At 47.8% G+C, this 24,797-nt stretch overlaps 1 long non-coding RNA gene across 1 annotated transcript; it reads right to left on the bottom strand.

Moving 5' to 3' along the window:
• Positions 1-1,445: 1,445 nt before the first annotated feature.
• Positions 1,446-14,956, bottom strand: LOC136381336 (uncharacterized). Its single transcript, XR_010747057.1, has 3 exons — positions 14,714-14,956; positions 8,065-8,161; positions 1,446-6,791 (listed from the first exon to the last, which is right to left on the bottom strand). It is a non-coding gene; the product is annotated as an uncharacterized lncRNA (long non-coding RNA).
• Between the last annotated feature and the right edge of the window lie 9,841 nt (positions 14,957-24,797).

A 24,797-nucleotide genomic window follows, 5' to 3' on the forward strand; every position in this document is an offset into this window, starting at 1 on the left:
CCTACTTCTACCCCACCCCCTTTCTCTCTCTCCACCCTCTCAAAAAAATCAATAAATAAAAAATGATAGTTACTTCCAAAATAGTTATTTGGAAAAATAAGGTACAGAGCACCACAGGGATAAGAGGAAGATTTGCTTTTCATTCCATGTCCTATTATTTGAATTTTCAGCTAGGTCAACCTAGTATGGCCTCCCTCCCCCCCCCCCCCCCCCCCCCCCGCCAAAAAAAAGGGAATGCAGCCCTCAAAAACGTGCAGTTTTTGACAAAAGGATTTGGACAAATAGGATTTGTCCAAAGCCACTGGGAAGGCCACCTGAACCACTGTTGAGAGTTGGTGATTCTAGAAGGCTTTCTGGAAACGTTGTCTCCAAAGCCGAATCCCTAAGGCTGTCACGTGGAGTTGTTCAGTCAAAGGTGAAGACCCACGAAAAGTGAAGACTCCCCAGGCCGTTGGAGCAGGTAGACAAAGGCAGACTGGTGTTGTGAGTACACCAAGTGTAGGGCAGAGTTAAGGCTGGGGAAGTGGGCTGTATTCAGCTATGCAGTCTTTGCAAACTTTGAAAGGAGTTTGGGGTTTATCCTTGGTGCAGTAAAGGGTTTAAGTTGGGGAGTAACAGGATTAGATTTGAAGTTGAGACTGCGTGGTCCAGCAAAATGCCTGCCTGAGAGGTTATCAGACCTGAAGCACATGGAGATGACCAGTAAAAGAAAGTGGTGGGATTTAAAAAAAAAAAAAAAAAGGCCATAAGGAGCATTTGAGATCCTGCTCCCCAGCATGTTGGCCGTTTTGGTTCAAATAAACTCTTATAAAAATATATATATAAGGCCGTATTAGCAAAACTTGAGGAGCTATTTTGCTGGGGCTAGAGGGCGGTCAGGGACATTTCCAGGATGACTCTCAAGTTTTTATTGCAAAGGGCTGGAAGAATAGGAGTAACCGAGGAAGAGAGTACCTGTTTTCCCAGAGGAGAACGGTACCAGAGGGTATGAAACAGGAATCCAGATCCTGCAAACCAGGCCCTGAGGAGTTTTCTGAAAGTTTCATTTGAATAGATCCTTTTTCTGGAGTCTCCCAGAGAGACCACTTAGCTGTGGTAGATGCTAAAAGGTCTCTAAATCAGTGGGGGGTTTTGAACTGGTTAATGTGGCGGACACTGACAGTGGCTAATACAACTCCATCACATCGCCGTTTCTCTCTAGCCACCTATAACTTAGGAGTGGTCATGTGCTATTATCTCTGGCCAGTAAGATAGAACCCAAAGTCCGCTGAGAGGGACTTTTTAGAAACATTATAGTTCCTGATAAAAACACACAGAAAAGAAAAAAAACCTCTTTGGAAAAAATTCAGTCTAGGAAAACTGAATATACACATAGCCTATGTCCCAGGTTCTGAAATCTCAGGTATTTATTCAAGAGAAATGAAAATATATGTTCACAAAAAGACTGCGAGAATATTCATAAAAGCTTTATTCATAATCGGCCCAAATTGGGGGGGAGACGACACACAGATGTCTATTAAACAGATAAATATACAAATTGTAATACATTCGTTTTATGGAATATTAATCAGCTTTTTTTTTCCTTTATTTTTTTTAATTCATTTTAGACAGGAGAGGGAGAGACAGAGAGAGAGAGGAGAGACAGAGAGAGAGAAGGGGGGAGGAGCTGGAAGCATCAACTCCCATATGTGCCTTGACCAGGCAAGCCCAGGGTTTCGAACCGGCAACCTCAGCATTTCCAGGTAGACGCTTTATCCACTGCGCCACCACAGGTCAGGCTTAATCAGCTTTTAAAAGGAACAAATTCTTGATAACTCAGCAAAAGAGATCTCAAAAACATGCTTAGTAAAGGAAATCTTACACAAAAGAGCACATACTATATGATTTCATTTATATGCAGTTCTAGGACAGGCAAAATCATGCCAGTTAAAAAAAAAATCAGAGCAGTGTTTGCCTCTTGGGGGGTGAGACTGAGGATAAAAGGAAAGGGCTGTGAAGGAAATTTCTGGGCTGGTGGTAACAGTCTATCTTAATAGGGGTTGTGTTAAACAACGGTTTGCATTCATCAGAACATCTTTATTATATGCGGCTTAAGTGTCTGTTTGTCGCCGATAGCTTATTGGTTGCTTGCGTAACTGTACTAGCCAATGGGGTGAAGTTGCCACGGCTGAACACAAATTGAGCGGGTCAGGGGGAAGGTGAACATTTGTTTGCATTGGCAATCATCTGTTTTACATAAAAACTACGTCTTAACGTAATTTCTTTTAAGAATGCCTCCTAGAAAATACAGCACTGAAGAGGAGAGAAAAGGAGCTAAAGCTGCACAAAAACGGCTTTCTCGACAAAAAGAAACCACTGAGCAGAGAAAGACAAGGCTTGCTTCAGTCGCAGAGCAAATGCGTCTTTCTCAGCAAAATGAGACTGATGAGCATAGAGAAACAAGGCTTGCCTCAGATGCAAGACAAAAAAGCCTGTCTCGACAAAATGAGTCCCTTGAACAAAGGCAGGAGAGAAATGCAAAAAAACGACAGAGTAATGCTGACCGAAACGCAAAAAGGATTAAAACAGTTTCAAACAGAGAAACTTTAATTTTTGAGCATTCCTCTGGTGACATGAATATTAAATGTGAACACTGTCAGTCCTTAAACTTCAAGTTAGAAACTAATCAATTTGACTGTGGCAAGATCTTTGACATGTGAATTAACATTTTATTATTTAAATCACCTTTATTTATTGAGCTAGCGGTGGCTCTTAAGAAATGTACCGCCAGTGGTTTCCTTCATTGCACTCTACTTTAAGCAATTAAGCAAGTAGAAGGGGGAAACCCCGAGGGGCACTAAGCAAAGGGGCGTCCTCGCCGCCTGCCCTGGGTAATTCAGTTTGAATTAGCAGACACCTTTGCACAAATCATTTTAATTACAATTTATAATATCTAGAACAGCAGTCATTTCGTATGACCGCCGGGCTTTCTAGTATTGAATAATACTCTTGAGATTTAGGCATTTTATTGAATTTGAATTTAAATTTTACCTCAACAGGAACCTTAAGTAGCTATGAACTCTTGGTAACGAGCGACATGTATGCTTATGTATTTACGGTAAAATATACTAATGCCTGCAACTTATACTGAAATGCATTTTTTTAAAAAAAAGGCTGCAGTTAAGTATAGTAAAATGTCTATGGTACAACCTAGGTGGTTGGTGTACACGTGATCAGTATAAAATTCAAATATTTTGTATAGTTGAAATGTTCATAAGTTATAGAAGACAAAATCTACTTATATAAGCCACTGTTCATTAGGCTCTTAATTATCTTCTGTCAAACATATCCCTTACTTACAATGATAGCAAAATAAGGATTTTATACAAAGTGGATGAAACGGGCCCTAGCATTTATTCATTCACTTAACAAATATTTATTAGGTACCCACTATGTGCCAGATCTTGTGCCCTTGATAGGGTATGACCTTAGGAGCAAGAAACCAAGTCCCCACTATTATGAATCTTATCATCTAGCAGAGAAGATAAACACATACTATCACAGATAAATATTATTACTACTGTGATCACAATTATGAAGGGCCCTTTTAGGATTTCTTTACTCCTTAATGAAACCGACATAGGTGGTCAGGGGGGAGGTAGGAAGAAAACCAGCAGCATCCTCACCCCAACTCTGTCCTTGGATGCCTACCACAGAGAGGAGCTGTGGTCCAGCTACAAAACCATCCAGAGGCTCTGACAGCCACCTATCTTGTGTGCGTGTGTGTGTGTATGACAGAGACAGAGATAGGGACAGATAAGAACAGACAGACAGGAAAGGAGAGAGATGAGAAGCATCAGTTCTTTGTTGCAGCTCCTTAGTTAATTGATTGCTTTCCCATATGTGCCTTGACTGGGGGGCTACAGCAGACCAAGTGACCCCTTGCTCAAGCCAGCGACCTTGGGCTCAAGCTGGCGAGCCTTTCTCAAACCAGATGAGCCTACACTCAAGCCGGCTACCTTGGGGTTTCGAACCTGGGTCCTCCGCATCCCAGTCTGATGCTCTATCCACTGCGCCACTGCCTGGTCAGGCACTGCTGAGACGTGTTTGCCGTGTGCATGGCTTCTGGTGTTAGAAATGTGCTGTCACTGATTTATTCAAAAACATGGTCTGAGTTCTTGAGAGCCTTTGAGGAGGTCACACCTCTCCCACCTCTCCTGGAACACACGTTAGCTCAGTCTCTGCTTGCTTGGTCGCTCCACATTCCTCCAATGAAGACCAAACCTCAGAAGCAGCTGTAGTTTCCTAGTATCTGAGGTACATTTCAGTCTCCATGTTTTGCCAGTGTCTGGGAGATTATCAGGTTGAACCATATGAAACTGCCCTTTTTATAGGTCAGACTGAAAATGGTGTATATGTTTTTTTCTTCTTTTCCAAGTGACAGGAAGGGAGATAGACTACCACACACACCTAGACCAGGATCTGCCCAGCAACATCCGTCTGGAGCCAGGTGTGCAACTGAGCTATTTTTTAGTGCCTGAGCTGGAGGCTTCTCAGTGCCCGGGGCCAGTGGGCTCAAGCCAATAGAGCCATGGCTGCAGAGAAGAGAAAGAGAGAGAGAAGAGGGAGCTGAAAGGGTGGAGAACCTAATGGTCGCTTCTCCTGTGTGTCCTGGCCAGGAACCCGGGACATCCACATGCCAGGCCAACGCTCTTACCACTGAACCGACTGGCCAAGGCCAAAACTGTTGTATTTTGGGGGGAAAAAATCAAAACAGCTTTATTCAACCAGAATCTGCACTATTAGCATTAACTGCTGTCCTCAAATGACAAATTTCCCCAAATATTAAATGATATATACCATATTTATAAAATTCAGCATTGTTAAAATATATTCAAATCCTTCAATTACTGCTTCTCAATTGGAGAATGTTGTTTCTTGAGATATACAAATGACAAAAAAGGTGGTAGGTAATCTGTTGATAAAGGTCAGGTGAGTGTGATGGATGTGTAAAATTTCTTTGCCCAAATCAGTTAACTTTCCTGTGATAGACTACAAGGGGCGGAAAGCCTTTGTAAATTCGAGGCTTAGCAAAAGGCTAAGTTCTCCCCCCCACCTCCATATTGGCTGTGAAGCTGAGTATTTGCACTCATCCCATAGCCCCTCTTCACCTGCTTCCTTATGTTGCTGGAAGCAATTTACATGCCCTTCCTCTCAGCCTTTGTTTGTTCAGATGTTGGTTGATTTCACTTATGCATGGTAGGGGGATTCCTGTTTATGCCTTAAGAGTTCCTGTTTTTGCCTCAGATGTATGACTTTGTATCAAAGACTCCCTTATTTGCATATGGCTATATAATAAAGCAAACTGGAGGCTATTGCTCTCGGATATTGCCATCAGCATTGAAGAGGCCTCCCAATCCCGATCCTCTTTTCTGGGTGAGTCTATTTTCTTAATTCCGCACCGTTCTCACTCAGGACCCAGAATTACTAGCCGCGCTGGTCTGCAGCAGTTCCCCATAGTTTATATCTGTGGTCAAAAGTTGTCATGGGGCCCTGGCCGGTTGGCTCAGCAGTAGAGCGTCAGCCTGGCGTGCGGGGGACCCGGGTTCAATTCCCAGCCAGGGCGCATGGGAGAGGCGCCCATTTGCTTCTCCACCCCCCCCCCTCCTCTCTCTCTCTTCCCCTCCCGCAGCCAAGGCTCCATTGGAGCAAAGATGGCCCGGGCGCTGGGGATTGCTCCTTGGCCTCTGCCCCAGGCGCTAGAGTGGCTCTGGTCGCCGCGGAGCGACGCCCCGGAGGGGCAGAGCGTCACCCCTGGTGGGCATGCCAGGTGGATCCCGGTCGGGCGCATGCGGGAGTCTGTCTGACTGTCTCTCCCCGTTTCCAGCTTCAGAAAAATACAAAAAAAAAAAAAAAAGTTGTCATGGGCCTGACCTGTGGTGGCGCAGTGGATAAAGCATCGACCTGGAAATGCTGAGGTCGCCGGTTCGAAACCCTGGGCTTGCCTGGTCAAGGCACATATGGGAGTTGATGCTTCCTGATCCTCCCCCCCTTCTCTCTCTATCTCTCTCCTCTCTCCTTTCTAAAATGAATAAATAAAATTAAAATTAAATTAAAAAAAAAAGTCATGGAAAAGCATAGAGCACTCTGCTGATCAATGCAGAATGCTTTCAGAGCAATTCTGGATACATGATTTCAACTTCTTGACAATGCTACTGTTAGTTTTAAAACAGTAAAATCAGTTTGGGTTAAAAGCAGTTACCGGATCCTTTTTTGGTTGAATGATGGTTTTTGCCCGTGTGGGAACTTCATAGATACCCAACCACTGTCCAGACCACTTTCAATTTCATCTGTCTCAGCTTGTGATGCTCCCACAGGCCTCTGTGCTTGTAAACCTTACAGGATCAGCATGTCTTGAAACATCTTCGTGCCTGCTCACCCGTCGCGTGGCGTTACCCACTCATTCAGTTTTTTCACCTTTCCTATTGCAGCCAGGTGTCGAGAAATGGTTGTAGCAGAAACTCCTAAGTCTGCCGCAAGGCCTCGAATTGCTGCCTTGGGGTTGGCTTCCACCATGGCTCTCAACTCTGCTTCATTTACAACAGACCTGGGTCTCCCTCGAGGCTCATTTTTCAGACTCAGATCCCCGGAACGAAATTTTTCAAACCACCACCGGATAGTCCTTTCACTAACCGAGCCTTCTCCAAAGACAGAAATGATGTTTCTACTTGCCGTGGCTGCACTATGTCCTAATTTAAATTCATATAGAAAAAGAATTCGCAAGTCTTTCAAAGACATGGTATTGTTCGCATCTGTGGAGAAAACAGACAATACCTCAGTTTTCAAAGAAAACTGAAGAGCATAATATTATAAATACTACGCAACATAACTGAAAACAGACCTGACCTCAACTTTACCATCATGGTTAAGTTTCAACTGGCCCAGCATCGGCAACTGCATTTGAAGGGTAAGTGTTTGTATCTCTGCAGTCTGCTGCCATGTGTTTCTAACAGGTGGATGTTACTTTTAACTCTTCTGGTTTTCCAATAGGAATACAACTACCAGTAATTTTATAAGCATCTATCATAGAAGAAATGCTTTTGAACTAAAATATGAGTTGTGCCTTTAAATTCAGGAACTCAATGCCAATTTCTTCAGTTCTGTCAAATTAAGGTCTCAGATTAATTTGATGCTTAGGAAAAAACTGTCCCAAAATAGGCTGATAAATACGTGTTTCTCACGTTTTCTGACAGTATTTTTAGGTCTTCTTCTTCCCTGTCTCATATGGTCTGAATGGCTGCTACTTCATGACCTCTCTATCTTCCTTCACCATTCTGTTTCACTGCTCTTGGCTTCATACGTAATTCTGGTGTAGATGAATAAAAATAATGTATTTCGGGGATGTGAAAGAACTGTTTGCCTAAGATTGCATCCCTGCCCCTCCCACAGTCATGTATTCTAAATGGCACTAGAGTTCACTAATACTGTATATTGTTTAAAACACAACCATAACAGCCTGACCAATGGTGACACAGTGGATAGAGTGTCAACTTGGGACACTGAGGTCCCAGGTTTGAAACCCCGAGGTCACAGGCTTGAGCACAGGCTCACCAGCGTAAGTGCAGGGTCACTGGCTTGAGCGTGGTATCATGGACATGATTTCATGGTCGCTGGCTTGAAGCCCAAGGTTGCTAGCTTGAGCAAGGGGTCACTGGCTCAGCTAGAGCCCCTTGGTCAAGGCACATATGAGAAAGCAATCAATGAACAACTAAAGTGCTGCAACTATGAGTTAATGCTTCTCATTCCTCTCTCTTCCTGTCTCTCGCTAAAAAAAAAAAAAAAAAAAATTAGAAAAATTAGTTTTGAAATGCTGAGGTCGCCGGTTCAAAACCCTGGGCTTGCCTGGTCAAGGCACATATGGGAGTTGATGCTTCCAGCTCCTCCCCCCCTTCTCTCTGTCTCTCCTCTCTCTCTGTCTCTCCCTCTCCTCTCTAAAAAAAAATGAATAAATAAATAATTTTTTAAAAAAAAGAAAAATTAGTTTTTAATCTATAAAAGATGGAAAGGTGGCAAACTTGCCCTTACCTGAAAAAGGTGAAGATTTCTCTGACTGTTTTATCTTTAGACGTTTCCTATTAATAAATACATAACCACAGGGACAAGATTTACATGCAACAGGAACCTGGAGAGAGAAAAAAGAAAATAAAATATATTACATTTTACTATTTATTAAACTTCTCCAGTTTTTCTGTGGTCTCTCCAACTACACAGTAAGTGACTTGAAGGTAGAAATCACATTTTATTTACACTCCACCTCCTCATAAAAAGTGAGATAGAATCACACCCATTCTCCTAGTCTTTTCCAGTTCCATGCACACAGCAAATGGTTAATAATGCTGACGTGAACAGCCCACGGAAATGTGAAGTGCAAACATCATTTTCTAAAACCCCAGTGTCAGAAGAGTTACAACACAGATTAGAATGGAGGAAAGAATTGGTTTAGGAAATTATGACATCAATCCTAGGATGAGGGATATAAAACTGAACACAGATAAAAGTGAAGTGGTTGCCAGGGGAGGGAAAAGGGAGTAACAAGGGACAAATGTACAGTGACAGAGAACGAAGTGATTCTGGGTGACAGGCACACACACAACAGTTCACGTGCTCTAGAGATGTTTACCCAAAACCTACCTACTCATTTGATCAATGTCACCCCATTAATTTCTTTTTTTTTTTTTTTTTTTTTTTTTTTGCATTTTTCTGAAGCTGGAAACAGGGAGAGACAGTCAGACAGACTCCTGCATGCGCCTGACCGGGATCCACCCGGCACGCCCATCATGGGGCGACGCTCTGCCCACCAGGGGGCGATGCTCTGTCCATCCTGGGCGTCACCATGTTGCGACCAGAGCCATTCTAGCGCCTGGGGCAGAGGCCAAGGAGCCATCCCCGGCGCCCGGGGCCATCTTTGCTCCAATGGAGCCTTGGCTGCGGGAGGAGAACAGAGAGACAGAGAGGAAGGCGCGGCGGAGGGGTGGAGAAGCAGATGGGCGCTTCTCCTGTTTGCCCTGGCCGGGAATCGAACCCGGATCCTCCGCACACTAGGCCGACGCTCTACCTCTGAGCCAACCGGCCAGGGCTCACCCCATTAATTTCTAAATAAACTTTTTAAATCCTAGGATGAGAGATTGTTGGCCTGTTCTGGTATGCTGGCAGGGGGAATGTATTTTAAAAAACTAAAAAGTATAGCCTGACCTGTGGTGGCATAGTGGATAAAGTGTCAACCTGGAAACGCTGAGGTTGCCGGTTCAAAACCCTGGGCTTGCCTGGTCAAGGCACATATGGAAGTTGATGCTTTCTGCTCCTCCCCCCTTCTCTCTCTCCCCTCTCTATAATGAATAAATAAAATCTTTATAAAAAACTAAAAAGTATACATTTGACAGAACTCTGTCAAAAAAGGAACAAGATTTGGACACAAAATCATTACTGTTGGTAAAACAGAACTGAAAATGATTCTAAAACTTTGAACAGGAGAGGGGAAGAGGGCCAGACACTAACAGGATTAAAGAAAAAAATAAAAAGAACCACTGTGGGATAATAGAAAAAAATACTGTACACACGCACACACACACAAAAAGATATACTATATATAAATATCAATCGACTTATGACCTATGCAACTTACGACCATTAGACTTTATGACCACAATCGCTAGCCATGACTGCTCCGCATCTGGCAGCGCAAGCGTTGCCCAGCTGGGTGTATGACAGTGCGGACCAGCTTCCAGCAGCACTACCATCTCCGCGTGCACCATTTCAACTGTTATCACAGACTCGGTACAGCAATTTGTTTTGTGTCTTGGATATTTTTCATCAAACCCCTCCCAAGATGTCTACCAAGAGGAAATTGTCTTTGCAAATATTAAACCAGTTGTACTGGTAATGCAGTGTTTTACTTAAACCTGACGAATGTAAAAATAAGAAACAAAACGATGTAGAGATGATACAAATGGCATAAAATTAACAAAGAAAATTATGATATATAATAATGAAAGAAAATTATAATAAAATATAACTTAAAGATTTTTTTTTTTTTTTTGGTATTTTTCCGAAGCTGGAAACGGGGAGAGACAGACAGACTCCCGCATGCGCCCGACCGGGATCCACCCGGCACGCCCACCAGGGGGCGATGCTCTGCCCCTCCGGGTGTCGCTCTGTCGTGACCAGAGCCACTCTAGCACCTGAGGCAGAGGCCAAGGAGCCATCCCTAGCGCCCGGGCCATCTTTGCTCCAATGGAGCCTCGCTGCGGGAGGGGAAGAGAGAGACAGAGAGGAAGGAGAAGGGGAGGGGTGGAGAAGCAGATGGGCGCTTCTCCTGTGTGCCCTGGCCGGGAATCGAACCCAGGACCCCTGCACGCCAGGCCGACGTTCTACCACTGAGCCAACCGGCCAGGGCCGACTTAAAGATTTTTATAACATCATTTCACAGTACTGTACATATAGCCTACTCAACTTACGACCAAATCGTGTTACGACGGTCTATCGGAACCAATCGTGGTCGTAAGTTGAGCACTAGCTGTATTGCCCTGGCCGACTAGATCAGTCAGAGCATCATACGAAGACACCAAGGTTGCGAGTTCAATCCCCAGACAAGGCACAAGGGAAAGCGACCAATGAATACACAATGAAGTGGACAACAAATGAATGCTTTTCTCTCTCTCTCTCTCTCCTTCCCTCCCTCCCTCCCATTCTCTCTCTAAAATCAATTAATAAAATATTATTACAATATATGTATTTACACACACACACATTTCTGCCCCCTCTTCCTGGCACAGAGCTCCTTAAAAGCCCTGCAATTTCTTAAGTGATAAAAGCATTAAGAACATCTTCTGTCCTATATTTGATCTTCGATCCCAATTCCTGACAGGGTTCCTAAATCTCTTGGCATTTCCTGGGTGGTAGTAATGTCTTTCATTTTTCAGGATAAAACACTGAACAAATGATAAAGGGGAACTTCATCAACACGATAAAGTGCACTTATGAAAAACCCACAATTAACATCATAGTCAACAGGAAAGATTGAAAACTCCCTCCCCAAGACCAGGAACAAGACACACACAGCCCTGGCCAGTCCGCTCAGTCAGTCCAACTGCTGCTCTGAAGTGCCAAGGTTGCTGGTTCCATCCCCGGTCAGGGCAAGTATGAGAAGCGACCAGTAAATGCACAACTAAGTGGAACAACAAATGAATGCTTCTTTCTCTCCCTCCCTCCCTATTTCTCTAAAATAAATAAATAAATAAACCCATCTCTGCTTCTGCTGCTTTTATTCAATATTGTAATGGAAAGCTAGAAAAATTAAGCAAGAAAAAGAAATTAAAGGCATCTCACCTGACCTGTGGTGGCGCCGTAGATAAAATGTGGACCTGGAATGCTGAGGTTGCTGGTTCAAAACCCCAGGCTTGTTGCATCAAAGCACATACAAAAGCAACTACAAGTTCATGTTTCCCATCCCCCCCCCCACTCTCTCAAATCAGTAAATAAAATTTTTTTTTTAACTTTTTTTTTTTTTTTTTTTTTTTACAGAGACAGAGATAGACAGGGACAGACAGGAACGGAGAGAGATGAGAAGCATCAATCATCAGTTTCTCGTTGCACGTTGCGACTTCTTAGTTGTTCATTGATTGCTTTCTCACATGTGCCTTGACCGTGGGCCTTCAGCAGACCAAGTAACCCCCTGCTGGAGCCAGCAACCTTGGGTCCAAGCTGGTGAGCTCTTTGCTCAAGCCAGATGAGCCCGCACTCAAGCTGGCGACCTCGGGGTCTCGAACCTGAGTCCTTCCGCATCCCAGTCCGACGCGCTATCCACTGCGCCACCACCTGGTCAGGCAATATAAAATCTTTTTTAAAAAAAGAAATTAGGCCCTCGCCAGTTGGCTCAGCGGCAGAGCGTCAGCCCGGCATGTGGAAGTCCGAAGTTCGATTCCCAGTCAGGGCACACGAACGTGTCCATCTGCTTCTGCACCCCTCCCCCTCTCCTTCCTCTCTGTCTCTCTCTTCCCCTACTGCAGCCAAGGCTCCACTGGAGCAAAATTTGCCCAGGCGCTGAGGATGGCTCTGTGGCCTCTGCCTCAGGTGCTAGAATGGCTCTGGTTGCAACAGAGCAACGCCCCCTGGTGGGCATGCCGGGTGGCTCCCGGTCCGGTGTATGCAGGAACTGTCTGACTGCCTCTCCGCTTCTAACTTTGGAAAAATACAAAAAAAGAAAAAAGAAATTAAAGGCATCTAAATCTAAAAGAAATCTAGCTTCTATTTGCAAGTCATACATATGACCATATATATATATATATATATAAATCCAACATAAACACACAGTATTAGAGCTAATGAAGGAATTCAGCAATGTTGCAGGATACAAGACCACCAAACAAGTCAGTTTTATTTCGATATATTGGCAATAAACAATCCAAAAATGGAATTAAAAAATAATTCTATGCATAAGATAATCAAAGGATAAAATAATGCCCTGGCTAGTTAGCTCAGCTGGAGCATGTCGCCAAACACCAAGGTTGTGGGTTTGATCCCAGGTCAGGGCTCATGCAAGAATCAATCTAAGAGCCTGACCAGGTGGTGGCTCAGTGGATAGAGCGTCGGACTGGGATATGGAGGACCCAGGTTCAAGACCCCGAGGTCGCAGGCTCGAGCATGGGCTCATCTGCTTTGAGCAAAGCTCACCAGCTTGAATCCAAGGTCGCTGGCTTGAGCAAGGGGTCACTCGGTCTGCTGTAGCCTCCAGCTTGAGCGTGGGATCATAAACATGACCCATGGTTACTGGCTTGAGCCTAACATCATTGGCTTGAGCAAGAGGTCACTGGCTTGGCTGGAGCCCCAAAGGTCAAGGGTCAAAGCACGTATGAGAAAGCAATCAATGAACAGCTTCTCATCTCTCTCCCTTCCTCTCTGCTTCTCCACCCCCCACTAAAAAAAAAAAATCAAGCAATGAATGCATGAATAGGTAGAGCAATAGATCAATGTCTCTCTGTAAAGTCAATAAAAATAAACAATTGTTGAACAAAATTAAGGAAAGGTGCCCCTTGGAAACACATCAGAGCACCCTATTTAGGGTTAGCAACAAGACAAGCAGGACACCTCCATAGGAAGGACCTTTGGTTAACCTTCTCCCAGCACCCTGGCCCTGCCAGCCAGCCAGACACAGGTGGCCCATCAGCTGTGTTACCAGGGGACACTGCTTACAGTAAACATGACCCCTGCTGGCAGCTGACCCGGTGACAAGCCCCAGCTCTGGTCTTCCCTAAGCACCGTTATCATCACGCCATTCCCTGCAAACCTGGGAAGCCAAGGCCTTGCTGGTGAGCTAGAAACACATTTGCGGCCGTGGTGTGCCGGCCAGGGGCCGAGAAAGTCCTGGAATGCTGGGAGCTTGCCAGTGACTGCGGTCCCAAGGCTGCTCAGCGCTCACGCCACCGACGGCGGGAATGTTGCGGTTCAGGAAGCAAGAAGCGATGGCAGAAGCCCGCTGCAGGCAGGCACGGCAACCCCGTCTTTAAAAAAGGCGCCGCCAGGACCTGGCCGGTTGGCTCAGCGGTAGAGCGTTGGCCTGGCGTGCGGGGGACCCGGGTTCGATTCCCGGCCAGGGCACATAGGAGAAGCGCCCATTTGCTTCTCCACCCCCTCTCCTTCCTCTCTGTCTCTCTCTTCCCCTCCCGCAGCCGAGGCTCCATTGGAGCAAAGATGGCCCAGGCGCTGGGGATGGCTCCTTGGCCTCTGCCCCAGGCACTAGAGTGGCTCTGGTCGCGGCAAAGCGACTCCTGGAGGGGCAGAGCGTCGCCCCTGGTGGGCAGAGCGTCGCCCCTGGTGGGTGTGCCGGGTGGATCCCGGTCGGGCGCATGCGGGAGTCTGTCTGACTGTCTCTCCCCGTTTCCAGCTTCAGAAAATACAAAAAAAAAAAAAAGGCGCCGCCAGCCTGACCAAGCGGTGGCGCAGTGGATAGAGCCTCGGACTGGGATACGGAGGACCCAGGTTCAAGACCTGGAGTCGCCAGCTTGAGCGCTGGCTCATCTGGTTTGAACAAAGCTCACCAGCTTGGACCCAAGGTCACTGGCTCGAGCAAGGGGTTACTTGGTCTGCTGAAGGCCCACGGTCAAGGCACATGTGAGAAAGCAATCAGTGAACAACTAAGGTGTCGCAACGAAAAACTGATGATTGATGCTTCTTATCTCTCCGTTCCTGTCTGTCTGTCCCTGTCTATCTCTCTCTCTGACTCTCCCGCTGTTAAAAAAAAAAAAAAAAAAAAGGCGCCGTCATACACACCGCGCAGAAGACGCGCAGGGGGACACGGTTCTTTAAGAACGGCTCGGATATGGAAATTGTTCAAAAGCATCCTACGATCGCCGATTTATTGACATTTAAGAAGGAAACATCGTGGGGCCGCGCTCACGGGCCACGGCCGGGCCCCCGCACACGGTGCACGGGAACAAAGCCACCCGCCACGGGGCAGGACGCGGCTCCGGGCGGGCACGCGGGGCTCCGGCCCACGCCCCCTTCCGCGCCGCCGGCCGGGAGACCGGGCCCCCGCCGTCTCCCCGCCGCCCGCGCCGCGCCTCCCGCCCGCCCGGCTCTGCCCGCGGTCCGGCCCACCGCTCGGCCCCGGGACTCGGCGACGCGGCCTCGCTACGGCCAACCGCCGCCGCCAACGGCCGCCCGCCCGCCCGCTGCCCACCTGTTGGTCGCAGTCCGGGCACGATTTGGTGGCCATCTTCATTTTCTTGGCTCGGCTCGCGGACATGCTCCCCTCCGGCGGCGGCAGCGGCGGCGCGGGCTCCTCCCCTCGCACCTCAGCTGCCCGGCCTCCGCCCGCCGGGTCCCGCTGCCCAGACTGAGGCGCTGCCGGGTGCGCGCGCGCGTGCGCCCGGTCCCGAGGCGCCTGCGCGCGAGGGGGCGGGGCGCGGCGTGCTAAGGGGCGGGGCGCGGCGCGCGCCGGCTCCCTGGGACCTGGGACCGCGCTCCCTCAGACTCCGCGCCGGTCCCGAGCGCGTCCGGATTCTCACGAGAGAAGACTGGCAGAGTCTGCGGGGAGACGATGGCCACGCCTTCTCTCAGTTCGGCGGACAGCGCGGGGCGTGGCTAGGGCGGAATTTGGCAGTGACGGGCTTCGGGACTGACCAATGAGCGCACAGAATGCTGATAGGCGCTTGAGCACGCCCCGCCCCCGGGAGGAAAAAGAGCGAAGTGTGAGAGGGTGGAAGGTAAACACCCAGAACAGGTCCTGGTGCTCAGTTAACTTCTCTGTCAGCAACTCGAATAATTTAGCATTTGTAGCAGACACCTCATTAACGCATGGACCCAGCTTCTGGGATTGAAATTTATTCAATTATTTAATAAATAATTGCCTTAAGGCCCCCGTCAGGCAAATTTGAGTAAGATGCAGCAGTGTCTGCCTCCCAGGGAGCGCAGTGTAGCCATTTAGACCCATATTACTTAGTGTCCGCCATAAAGGACCTATGGGTTTTTATAAATTAATTTTTAGAGAGTGGAGGGAAGGAGAGAGTGAGAGACATAGACCTGTTTTACTTATTTACGCATTCACTGGTCACTCCAGTTTTACAGAGAGGAAAGAGGAGAGCAAGTACATCATACTTGCTTCACTTTAGTTGTTCATTGACTGCTTCTCCTTTGTGCCTTGACCTGGCAATGCCAGGGTTCAGGACCACGACCTCAGCATTCCAGGTCAGCGCTCTATCCACTGCGCCACCACAGGTCAGGCCAGGCTGGGGCGCTTCTTTAGTACAGGTATGATGTACTTGATGAACCAAAATAGCTATTCAAAGCCATTTTGCATCTCCCTGTAATGAGGACGTGAGCTTCTTCAGGCAGACTGACACCTGAGATGCAGCCGCCACCCCACCTCTCCTCCTACCATTTTAACATTCAGAACCCCAAGTCTCCACCAAGAGCCCTTTAAAACTTGTACATTTTTGCTGGCAGAAAAGAAGAGTAGTGGGAAGTAGTTGTTTTGGGGTTTTTTTTTTACTGATTTTTTAGAGAGAGGAAGGAGGGGGGGAAGACAGAGAGAGAGAGAGAGAGAGACAGGAACATCGATCTATTCCTGTATGTGCCCTGACCGGGGATTGAACCCACAACCTCTGCGCATCCAGATGATCCTCTAACCAATCAAGCTACCTGGGCAGGGCAGCAGTTCTTTAACAAATTTCCAATTTCAGAAAACCAAAAATACCTCCCTGAGTTATAGAGGTCTTTGTTGTTTCTTAGCTTTTTTCCCCCAAAAAACTTCAGAATCATCAAGAAGAGCCTGCCTGCAGAGCACAGAAATAAGGAGCAGAGAGAAAGATGGTGGCCCCCATGAATACATTGCTCCAGCTGTGCCTGAAGCCCAGCCCACACTTGGTTTTTTTGGTTATGTGAGTCAATATGAGACTTCAGACCTGATTGCATTCCAGGGCTCCGCTTATCTTTCACAGGCATTACCCTGGCCTCAATATAAACCTCAAAATAAATAAATAAATAAACCTCTGTATTCCAAACTCCATCTCAGCACCTTCCTTCTTCAGGAGTCAGCTGACGCCCAGTCACACTGGCTCCTTCTCCACTTGAAGCAGGTGTCCTTCCGCACCCAGATTCCTTTGGCTGTATTTGTACTGATGTTCGGGGTGCTCTTTTCACACCCAGCACCTTCGGCTGTGCTTAAGGACTGCTCTCGCAGCCAAGGAGTTAGCACAGGGCCCCAGCTGAACATTCTCAAGGGCCAGAGCTTGGGTTCCTCTTACCCCCTCCCACCTGAGCAGTGACTGGCAGGCTGAGAGTCTCAATGTCAAACTCTTTGCCTCCAGGCAGACTTTTTCTTCTTTTTTTAAGTGAGAGGAGAGGAGGTAGAGACAGATTCCTACATGCACCCAACCGGGAGCTACCCATCCCAGCCACCCCTAAAGCAAGTGAGCTATCCTCAGCTCCTGGGGCTGACACTCAAACCAATCAAGCCATTGGCTGCAAGAGGGGAAGAGAGCAGATGGTCGCTTCTCCTGTGTGCCAATTGGGGATCAAACCCAGGATATCTATATGCTGAACTGGTGCTCTACCCACTGAGCAAACCGGCCAGGGCCAGACAGGCCTTCTGAGGTTCAACATGCACTCCAACACGCACTTCAGCCCACAGGGATCAGGCTGAAACTGCCTTCTACAGCAGTGGTCCCCAACCCCCAGGCCGCGAACCGGTACCAGTCCGTACGCCGTTTGGTACCGGTCCACAGAGAAAGAATAAATAACTTACATTATTTCCGTTTTATTTACATTTAAGTCTGAATGATGTTTTATTTTTTAAAAATGACCAGATTCCCTCTGTTACATCCATCTAAGACTCATTCTTGACGCTTGTCTCATAAGTTCGACAATTATATTTTAAAAATACCACAGTTTTTACGCCGGTCGCATAATTTTATTTTGTGCATTTATCCGTCCCACCCTAAAGGCCGGTCCGTGAAAATATTTTCTGACATTAAACCGGTCTGTGGCCCAGAAAAAGGTTGGGGACCACTGTTCTACAGGACCTGCTTGAGTCATACCTGTCCCAGCTTCCTCCCTTTCTGTGCCCTGCTTCTCCCACTCCACTTCCAGTCTGTCCTGGGAGTGCTCCCTTCATATACCTCTTACAATGAGTCCTCCTCTTGGGCTGTGCTTCTCAGAGAGCCAACCAAGAGCCAGCACTGGGGCCACAGTGCCTATCAGGTGGCCATTCCCTGCAGAACAGCTCCTACTGGGTCCTCTCCCTCTTTTTGCTCCATCAGGCCTGTGGATGGCACCACTTCCTACTGTCACTAACTCCAGCAGGCTTCCCTGGGTCCCTTCCCACTCCTTTGCAAGTAGCCCTTTCATTAAAATAATCCCCAGTCACCCCTTTGGAGTGAGCTACCTGCTGGAACCCTGAATCATAAATATCACCATTACAGGATTTCTCCAAATTTCTGTCTTTTATCTAATTCATAGAACCCTAGTGGTTTGGAATGAGACACAAATTTACTCTTATGAAATGATCACCCTTTGCCCCAGCCAGTCAATTTGGCTCTGGGACTGTATGTATAATAAGCCATAGTAGAGATGATATCTGTCAGGCTGGCCAGAGAGGTGGGCTGTAAAAGAATTTACAAAGAGTGGGGAGGTTGAAATAGAAAAGTTTATTACTTTGCAGGAGTGGAAAGGTCCAGGCACCAGGATGATAGCACCACCAGCCCCAAGGGAGGTGGGGAGTTGGCTTTTATTGGTTTTCATGGGCAATGTGGTTAATGTCATGAGACAGCTGGGCAGAGGAGGACAGTTTGTTTCCCTGGCTGTCCGGCTGCAGCAGGTCATTAAAATTATCCTGAGAAATGACAGTTGTCTTGCAAGCCGGTGGTGACTTGGCTCACACTCCCTTGTGTCTATAAAACAAGCTTCAAACAAAACAAGCTTAAAACTATGTCAGGAGATTAGGTGAGAGATGGCTTGTTAGCTTTCGGTCTTTTCAATATCAAAAGTCTGACTCTGAGGTGCTTCCTGCTGTGAATGAAAGCAGAGGCAATGACCTCCTTCTTCCGTCGGGCCCACAAAGGGCCCTCCAGCTGGAAACGGCCGGTAAACAACCTGCAAAAGGTGACACCTGGCACTAGATGGCAGCTGTGACACACCGCTGCTCCTGAGCCCGCCCGGCCCTGGGGTTCAGGATTCCCGGTCCAGCAAAGCCCGCTCTCCTGCAGGTCCCCCCCACTCAAATCTGCGCTGCCCCACACCCTCCATCACAAGCGGCTGGTGGCTGGGCAGCACCTGGGCTACCTGGGCCTCTCTGCAGGGCCAGGGTCAAGGAAGGCTCCACTTTGTGCCTCCCTCTACTTGCCTGTCCTCCTGGCACTCAGGGCATCTGTTCCTAGATACCCACGCAGACCCAAGGTTCTGGCTCTTTGGGGAAGAGGCTGTCAGGTATAGAGGCTTAGGAAGGGTCCCTTCTGGTGCAGGAAATACTAGTGTGTCTGAGCTGCCTCCCCCCCAAGCCCCCCCACCCCCACCCCCCACCCAAAGGACCAACCGCCACAATTGCTTTAACTGGTGTCCGAAACGCCTTAGGATTTAGCCAATGGGTGGCATGAGTTAAAAATCATTCATTGTATGAATAAAGGCCGTCTTAGTGGCAAGTAACCAAAGCTCTGTGAAAATGAGCTTAAGCCAAATAAAAAGATTGGGAGAATTGTTTAATCAATTCTTTGGTGGTTATACTCAGTGGGCATAATGTCTGATGCAAGTAAAAGCTTTATTCCAGGAACTGGGGTGCCTGACCAAGCCTCAACGACTTCGTGAGATCTGCCCAGGCTGGATAGCCCAGTTGGTTAGAGCACTGTCCCGAAGCACAGAGGTCACAGGCTTGGTCCCTATCAGAGCACACACAGGAACAGATCAAGATCTGAAAGCAGACCCAGCTTTCTGCCCCAGGGGACCGCGAGCAAAACCTTTGTTCCCCAAGGATGGAATGCCTGCTGTGATCCAACTAACGCTGACAATGATCTGATCAACTCTCCCTCGAAATTCCAAAACCCTTACCCACCCTTTTCTTCCCCTTATATATATATATTTTTAAAAAGTGGGCTGGGGTTTGGGGGTTGAGGCAATTTGGAAACTTAACCCCTTCTCCCAAGATTGCCAAGCCATCTGAATCAAGCCCCCATAAAGATTCCATCCCTGACTCTACTCTGTTGGCTGAATTGGTGACAGCCCGAACTCTGATAGTTCTGGTTCCAGAAATACACGTCTTTCTTCATAGTTCTCCATAGTCTTTCTTTAAAACTCCCAGACCTGACTTGGGTCCCAGTTCATCCCTAGGCTAACACGAGGGAGGAGGCCTGGGAGACGACATATCCGGTCTGGCTAGGTTAAGGGCCCCTTGCTAGAAAGAGGCGCAGGTTAGGGCTCCCCAAGAAAAAGTAACCAGGGGGTTGTCCCCTGAAGAAGGGTCACAGGACAAGCCATGTCAGCAGATGCTCCCTTTCCCTTCCTGGCTTCTGCCCTAGTGAGGGAGGCAGGCCAGGACATGGACAGTCACGGTCCAGCGGCAATGCCTTCACCCTCTCGTCTGCTGAATCATTCAGCACGGCTCAGCACCCGTGCCTGGAAAGCACTTCCCGCTCTGACTTTCCACTCCTACCTGTGGAGGGGAGATTGTTCTATGACACGGCTGCTGTCTGTCTGTCCCCTGAGCTGGAACGGAGGTTGCTTTCTGAAAAGTCCCCTTGGGGACTATCTGATAGTAACGGACATTCATACTGACACGAGTCAGCACCCTCCCCTGCCTCCTGCTATGTGCTAGTTCCTGGAACAGGTTGTTGTCCTGACCTGGTCAAGCATGTGAAGTAATTTCCTGTACTTGGTGGTACTCACGTACTAGAGGCCCTGGGACTAGGCCCCCCCACCCCTTTACCCCATCTAATTCTTTGGTACCTGCCAAGTGGCAGGGGCTCCATCTCATCTTGCACTTGCCCCAGACATGCCTCCTATGTAACTTTCCCTTAATAAATTCTATTACCTACCAGGCAGGAGTGGCCAGCAGGTTTCTGCAGTCTTTCCCTGCCCTCTGCTTACGGAGGCCAAAGGCAGATTTCAGTTTTGGGGGGGCTTATCCCTGGGTCTGTGTATACTAACACTCCCCCAGTCCCCCCACCATAGTCTCCTCATGACATCCTGTCCTTTATTCTTCAAAGCCCGGCCAGATCAGTTCAAGTTTACAGTCGTCCCTCGCCATATGGGGGTTCACTTTTTGCGGACTCACTATATCACAGATTTTTTAATTGGATATATTTAATTTGTACCGCCGATTTTTCGCTATATCGCGGATTTTGCGGTATATAAATTTTCATTTAATTTAATTTAATTTTTTTTACAGAGACAGAGAGTCAGAGTGAGGGATAGACAGGGACAGACAGACAGGAACAGAGAGATGAGAAGCATCAATCATTAGTTGCACATTGCGACACCTTAGTTGTTCATTGATTGCTTTCTCATATGTGCCTTGACCGTGGGCCTTCAGCAGACTGAGTAACCCCTTGCTCAAGCCAGTGACCTTGGGTCCAAGCTGGTGAGCTTTGTTCAAACCAGATGAGCCCGCGCTCAAGCTGGCGACCTCGGGGTCTCGAACCTGGGTCTTCCACATCCCAGTCTGACACTCTATCTACTGTGCCACCGCCTGGTCAGGTGATTTTGCAGTATATAGGTATTTTTTTCCTTTTTTTTCAGAGACAGAGAGAGTCAGAGAGAGGGATAGATAGGGACAGACAGATAGGAACGGAGAGATGAGAAGCATCAATTATTAGTTTTTCATTGCGCGTTGCGACACCTTAGTTGTTCATTGATTGCTTTCTCATATGTGCCTTGACCGCGGGCCTTCAGCAGACCGAGTAACCCCTTGCTCGAGCCACTGACCTTGGGTCCAAGCTGGTGAGCTTTTGCTCAAACCAGATGAGCCCACGCTCAAGCTGGCAACCTTGGGGTATCAAACCTGGGTCCTCTGCATCCCAGTCCGACACTCTATCTATCCACTGCGCCACCGCCTGGTCAGGCTATATAGGTATTTTTATGTATTTATTGTTTTAATTATTTTTTTTAATTTTTTTAAAATTTTTATTTATTCATTTTAGAGAGGAGAGAGAGAGAGACAGAGAGAGAGGAGAGAGAGACGAGGGGAGGAGCTGGAAGCATCAACTCCCATATGTGCCTTGACCAGGCAAGCCCAGGGTTTTGAACCGGCGACCTCAGCATTTCCAGGTCGACGCTTTATCCACTGCGCCACCACAGGTCAGGCCTGTTTTAATTATTTTTGTGGTAAAATAAGCAAAATAGGTGTGGGAAAGGTTTATTAGAGTGCAGGGAGGGTTTATAAAGCCTTAATATATATATAAATCATAAAATAAATATAAGGTCGCTACTTCATGGATTTTTGCCTATTGTGGGGGTTCTGGAACCCAACCTCCACAATAGACGAGCGACCAGTCTACATAGTAACATGTGTGATTATTAACCTAGTGTGTATCTATCTGCTAGAAGACAAATTTCAAAGACATCAATTTTGATGTCCCTCGAGCCTATGACGGTGCCTGGTACATAGTAGGTGCTCAGTAAACATGTTCACTCATTCCTTGGCCACTTATCTGCTCAAGACCGGGGATACAAAGTCCTGTCAGACATGGTCCCTGCTTGGCTGCTGCCCTAGTGAGAGAGACAGGCCAGGACATGGACAGTCACGGTCCAGCGGCAATGCCTTCACCAAGAACATCGGGCTCGCCTGACCAGGCGGTGGCACAGTGAATAGAGCATCGGACTGGGATGCAGAGGACCCAGGTTCGAGACCCTGAGGTCACCAGTTTGAGCGCAGGCTCATCTGGTTTGAGCAAAGCTCACCAGCTTGGACCCAAGGTTGCTGGCTCAAGCAAGGGGTCACTTGGTCTGCTGAAGGCCCGCGGTCAAGGCACATATGAGAAAGCAATCAATGAACAACTGAGGTGTCGCAACGAAAAACTGAAGATTGATGCTTCTCATCTCTTCGTTCCTGTCTGTCCCTGTCTATCCCTCTCTCTGACTCACTCTCTGTCTCTGTAAAAAATAAATAAATAAATACAATTAAAAAAAAAACAAAAAAAAAACATCGGCTCCAGGAAGCCCGAGGGCCAAACAGCTGAGTCAGAAGGACCCAGGAAAGTTTCCCTGAAGTCATGACTTTGGCCAAACTTAAAAAAAAACAAAAACAAAAACGAGAAGGCAGAAGCAAGGTGAAAGAGAGGTGGAGGACAATGCCCTCAGAAATATGCTGGAAAGCAAGAAATGTAACACACACAGCCTGCTGTGTGCTGGGGAGCCGATGACCTCAGTCTCACGGCACTAACCCTCCAGAAAGGGGCGGGGGTGGTGTCCAGACTAGAACTAGGTGGGAGCCGATGACCTCAGTCTCACGGCACTAACCCTCCAGAAAGGGGCGGGGGTGGTGTCCAGACTAGAACCAGGTCTTCCCGCTAGGCCAGTGTCTTTCTTTACAAGTGTCGATGAAAAAGGGGCCACAGGCTGGACCTGACCTGCTCAGGGGAGGCCTGCTCAGTGTCCTTCCAAACTCAGAGACCTAAAGTAACCACACAGGATGGTCTGAAATTAAAACTTTTTTTTAGTGTTTATTTTATTGATTTTTAGATAGAAAGGAAGGGAGAGAGAGAAGAACACTGACTTCTTCCTGTATGTGCCCTAACCGGGAATCTAACCAGCAACCTCTGTGCTTAGGAATGATGCTCTAAGCAACAGAGCTATCCAGCCAGGGCAGAAATTAAAACTTTCTAACTAAAATCAGTTCATGGCAGGGAGTCATGTCCTAGGACTGTATGTTCCTCTAACAGAGGTCAGTGCTTACCTAAATGGAGACTGTCTGTCTATTGTCTTTCTGCCTCTACAGTAAGTACCTGATAACAAGCCTTTAAAATGTAACAGTAATTACATCTTCTTTTCCAGCTCCCTCGGGGCACAACCACCCCACCAGAGCAGAGACCACAAATCCTCTCACAGTTATTATTTGGGGGGGGGGGGGGGGAGAGCGGGGAAGAAGCATCAACTCATGGTTGCTTCACTTTAGTTGTTTATTTATTTTTTGCAACAGAGACAGAGAGAGTCAGATAGGGACAGACAGACAGGGAGAGAGATGAGAAGTATCAATTCTTCGATGCAGCTCCTTAGTTGTTCATTGATTGCTTTCTCATATGTGCCTTGGCTGGGGGGCTACAGCAGACCGAGTAACCCCTTGCTTGAACCAGCGACCTTGGGCTCAAGCTGGTGAGCCTTGCTCGAACGAGATGAGCTCGCACTCAAGCTGGTGACCTCAGGGTCTCGAATCTGGGTCCTCTGCATCCCAGTCCGACACTCTATCCACTGTGCCACTGCCTGGTCAGGCCACTTTAGTTGTTTATTGATTGCTTTCTCATATGTCTTGACAGACACTGGGGCGGGGGGGGGGGGGAGGCTCAAAGTGAGCCAGTGACCCCTTGCTGAAGCCTGCAATCTTTGGTCTTTAACCAATGACCTTGGGATCATGTCCATGATCCTGTGCTCAGGGTGGCAAGCCCCTGCTCAAGCCCATAAGCCAATGACCTTGGGGGCTTCAAACAGGGCCCTTAGCATCCTGGGGGGTGTTTAATCCACTGCACCACCACTGGTCAGGCTCACTGTTATTTTTATGTTCGTTGTTAACTGTTAACTATCCTACGCCCACCTATGTAAGCGTTTATCTATTCCTTTGACTTTTTATCCAATCCCAAAGATTTCCCCTCTTTGCTTTCTCCCGTCTTCCTGATCGATCACCCGTGGGTTTCATGGAACCCCTCACATCTTCCCCTTGGATTCTGACGTATAAAATAAGTGGTGAGGCCCTGGCCGGTTGGCTCAGTGGTAGAGCGTTAGCCTGGCGTGCAGGAGTCCCGGGTTCGATTCCTGGCCAGGGCACACAGGAGAAGCGCCCATCTGCTTCTCCACCCCTCCCCCTCTCCTTCCTCTCTGTCTCTCTCTTCCCCTCCGCAGCCAAGGTTCCATTGGAGCAAGGTTGGCCCGGGTGCTGAGGATGGCTCCATGGCCTCTGCCTCAGGTACTAGAATGGCTCTGGTTGCGGCAGAGCAACGCCCCCTGGTGGGCATGCCGGGTGGATCCCTGTCGGGCGCATGCGGGAGTCTGTCTGACTGCCTCCCCGTTTCCAGCTTTGGAAAAATACAAAAAAAAAGAAAAAAAAAAAGTGGTGAAACCACCATTTT

Source organism: Saccopteryx leptura, chromosome 9 (assembly GCF_036850995.1).
Source record: "Saccopteryx leptura isolate mSacLep1 chromosome 9, mSacLep1_pri_phased_curated, whole genome shotgun sequence".
In the NCBI taxonomy this organism is placed as follows: Eukaryota; Metazoa; Chordata; class Mammalia; order Chiroptera; family Emballonuridae; genus Saccopteryx; species Saccopteryx leptura.